Source organism: Ictalurus furcatus, chromosome 1 (genome assembly GCF_023375685.1).
Source record: "Ictalurus furcatus strain D&B chromosome 1, Billie_1.0, whole genome shotgun sequence".
Taxonomy (NCBI): domain Eukaryota; kingdom Metazoa; phylum Chordata; class Actinopteri; order Siluriformes; family Ictaluridae; genus Ictalurus; species Ictalurus furcatus.
Window position 1 is genome coordinate 12,849,331 of NC_071255.1, and position 4,562 is coordinate 12,853,892.

Below are 4,562 nucleotides of genomic sequence, written 5' to 3' on the forward strand. Positions count from 1 at the left end.
TGGATTTTGGAGCTTGCATCGCAACTCCTCCTTCCGCTATGGAAACCAAAAAAAATTCCTCTCTGACGCAGAGGAGCCGGAAGGGTGTGCTAAAAACTGAGCAGCTAAGCTTTTTTCTCCCCAGTGAAAATAAATCTCCCTCACACTGCAGAAAAGTCCCATTTTTCCAAAAGTGCATGACAAAATATCACGCTTCTGGGGAAAACCATGCATAAGCCATATTTATAACCCCGCGATGTCGGATTATTCGGCCATTGTGGGGAATGAACAGCATGGCTATTTAGCTATGCCAAAGGTGAAGGAGGCGCGTTGCCATCCAAGCCATGTAAGGCCACCGCAGCATTGGTGGGCAAGACCTATGCGGTAGTGGGTCTTGTTTGTGGGTCACTGCAGACAATGGCAGTGTTGCAGGCCTACCAAGCAGACCTGCTGAGTGAGTTTGACATACGGCGGCATTCAGCCAGTTCCTTCACTGTTGTGTCGAGTTCACCCGGGCATCCACGAGTAGAGCCTGGGTCAGCGCTAGTGCAAGGGAGGCACAGAAGGCAAGTGTGGCAGCCCGCCTTCCCCCGCAGACAGCCAGGGAAACTGGGCGGCCACAGTCTCGGCCTTCTACTAGGCCTGATCTAAGAATGGTCATAAAGGCCAAGCAGACAAAGGAGCAGTCCTGAGGGGCAGTGGAGGGACGTATAAGGGGACATGAGGTTGTTAGGGCAGTTAGCCCCCAGTACTACTGTAGGGCCTCTCCTAGCCAAGGCTGTCCCAAGTTTTCAGTGTTCTCTGGTCAGCGAGCTGTCACAGGGCAACGAAAATCTGATACTTTCCCTCCAAGAGAATGTGGAAAAGTTATTGTCACTAAAAGACCATCTTTAATTGTGGAAACTACTGCCAAATGTGTCTCCATGGGTTCTGTCTACTGTAGAAAAGGGTTACCGGGTCCAGTTCAGAGCTCGACACCCCCCTCCCCGGTTCAGAGGTGTGCTCATCACAGTAGTCAGCACAGAACAGAGCCCGACGTTAGTGCAGGAAGTAATATCCCTCTTGGAAAAGGGGCCATAGAACATGTACCCCGTTCCCTGGGGGAAGGAGGTTTTTACAGCTGTTATTTCCTGGTCCGCAGTAAAATGGGAGTATGCGGCCAATTTTAGATCTGCGTCATCTGAACTGTACTCTTCTTACATACAAGTGCAAGATGCTGATGCTCAAACTTATTTTTCCACAGATTCAGTTTGAGGACTGGTTTGTGACGATCAACCTAAAAGATGCATATTTCCACATAGAAATTTTGCCCAGTCACAGGAAGTACCTGAGGTTTGTGTTTGGAGGCAATGCATACCAATATCGGGTTCTTCCATTTGGGCTAGCTTTACCCCTTGCACCTTCACAAAGTGCATGGATGTCATTCTGGCTCCATTGCGACTTCAGGGCATCTGTGTACTAAACTACCTGGATGACTGGTTAATTCTAGCACGATCCAGGGAACTGGCGATTCAACATTGAAATGTTGTTCTCGCCCACTTGATGAGCTTGGGGCTCAGGTTGAAGCTCAAGAAAAGTATGCTTTCTGGCACTGGCTGAGGCGTGGTCATAGACAGCTGTCCAGCTCATGGTCTCTGGAGCGGCCCTCATCTGGAGTGGCATATAAATCACCTGGAAATGCAGGCCGTATTTCTAGCACTGAAATTCTTTCTTCCTCAATTGAGAGGTCACCATGAGTTAGTTGTGACAGACAACACAGTGGTGGTCTCATATATCAACCACCAGGGAGGATTATATTCATGCCCCCTGTTCAGGCAGGCGCAACTAATTCTTCTCTGGGCAGAGGGAAAGTTTTGTCAGTGAGTGCAATGTATATTCTGAGCAACTGGAATGTGGGGGCAGACAACCTGTTGAGGCAGGGGCTAAGGCCCAGGGATTGGTGGCTCCATCCACAAGTGGTGGAGTCCATATGGTGGAGGTTCACCCAAGCGGAAGTGGATGTGTGCGCCTCCAAGGAGACAGCACACTGTCCGCTGTGGTTTGCCCTCACTCCTCCCACACCATTGGGGCTGGACGCCATGGTGCACACATGGCCGAGGTCATATCTGTACGTTTTTCCCATGATCACTCTGCTCCCACAATTTCTAGCGAGAGTTTGCCAAGAATGTCTACGTCTGCTGCTAGTAGCACCTTATTGCCCAGCTCGAATATGGTTCTCAGATATTATATCCCTGCTGGATGGCACTCCTTGGGAGATTCCTGTCCGCAGGGATCTATTGTCTCAAGTCAGAGGGCTTATTTATCACCCTTGGCCACAACTATGGAAACTGTGGGTCTGGCCCCTGAGGGGCACCAGCTCATAAGATTCTGGTCTCGCAACTGAGGTTGTACAGACCATGTTGAACCCTAGAGCACCATCCACGAAGAAATTGTATGCACTCAAGTGGTGACTTTTTGTCTCGTGGTGTGAGGAATGTCATCTAGACCCAGTGAGCAGTGCAATAACTACAGTACTGGAGTTCTTACAAGGACATTTCTCAGCAGGGTTGGCTCCTTCTACATCAGGGTCTATGTGGCCGCCATTTTGGCCATCCATGCCCTTATTGATGGAGCCTCTATGGGGCAACATCCTCTAAATTCGAGGTTTATGCATGGTGTCAGGTGGCTGAGGCCCATCTGCAGACCATGCATACCTTCCTGGGACCTTTCTGTGGTCCTGGAAGGTCGGTCAGGTGCCCCATTTGAGCCATTAGAGTCAGCCTCAGAGAAGCTTCTGACTCTAAAGGTAGCTCTTCTACTGGCCCTGGCATCTCTCAAGAGAGTAAGAGATCTACAAGCTCTCTCTCTTGCCCCTTCCTACCTTGACTTTGCCCCTGGATTAGCCAAGGGCTTCCTATATCCTAGGCCAGACTATATTCCTAAAGTGCCTACGTCTGCTGCCCAGCCAGTAGTGTTGCAGGTTTTCTTCCGTCCTCCGTTCCTCACAACGGAACAAGAGAGAATGCACCTGCTGTGTCCAGCAAAGGCTCTCTGTACTTACGTCCACCGCTCCGGCCAGTGCTGTAAGTCAGAGCAGCTGCTGGTCTGCTTTGGCAGCGACAGTAGAGGTGATGCTATGTTGAAGCAGCGCATCTCTAATTGGATAGTGGAAGCAATCTCAATCATTTATGAGGGGTGGGGTCTTGCTACGCCTCTGGGCATAAGGGCTCATTCCATTAGGGGTGTCGCCTCCTCAAAGGCTTTGTCTAAAAGGGTACCCTTACTGTGTGGGCTGCAGCAGGGTGGTCTATACGCCACACACATTCATTCGATATTACAGCCTGGATATACATTCCACACCGGGCTCGAGTGTCTTGCAGTGACCCTCGGGCTCGGATACTTTTATACAGGCCATACCCTCGGTATAACGGAGTGGGTACTGTTGTTCCCACAGCATGAAGCTCACACAACTTTGAGTTTCCTTTACGTAGCTTTGTCATACTGGGGCATGTCTGTGAATTGCGTTTTCGCTTCAGATAATAGTGGCTGACGGCACTGTTCACAGGTGCTGTTTTTATATCATGTGATGCGCTTAATTGCTACGTCACCTGATCACGGCAGGCCTATAAACTGGCATGATGTTACACAAGCTTCATATATCGGTCATGCGCGAGGGCGCTTCCTACAGCGTGGAGCTCACACAACGTCTTGTTCATTTCTCAGGAAACAGGGTTACATGCGTAACCCAGACGTTTATTGGGTGGTGACTGACAAATTGGCAGGTGGTTTGGGCATTTAATCAAACTGTTGCCTATTATATTGAAACATTACAGCAGTATAATTGATGTTTATTACCATACCACTTGGTGCTTCAACAAAAACAAAACAACAAAATAATTAATTAACTTAATATTTCCTTTTATATTTACATTTTTACTAAATTATATCTTTATTATTTGATAGTAAACATCCATGCCACATCACAAACAAGGTGTCTTAACGTAGTACAAGCTAAACTGAAAGGAAATCTAAATAAAATCCAAACAAAACTCAGGAAAAAAATCCAAAAAAAAGTCTGTTCTCTACAGTTTACAATAATTATGCCATCATTTAAGATTTCCAGCATGAGAAGAAGCATTCTCTGCTTCTTGAAGCATTCTTGGAAATATAATGCTTTGGCAGCAATGAGTCACAGGTCTTCCTCAAACTCAACTGGAGCAACCCATGCTCATGCTTATGGACCAGAGTTTCTATTATTCAGACTCCTGAAATGAAAGATGACATAGCAGTTTCTTCTTCCTGGCCAGTAGTGAAACACATGGCCTTTTCTAGACTTTGTTTGTTTGCTGCACTGGTACCATATCCAGAGTTCTCAGGGCCGACTCGTACAAAGATTTTCCCCACACTTGTCATATTGAGCAAGACAAAATGGGAAAAAAAATTCTACTAATATTTCTTTGGTAGCCTGCAAGATTACAAAAAAGCTGATCACCAGCTTAGCAGTCATACGGTGTTCTTCATCAGTGTGATGAGGACTGGGTTGGAGCTTCACACGGACTGGTGTAGTAGCGTGGGTGGAATCAGTCAGAGACACACAGGACACA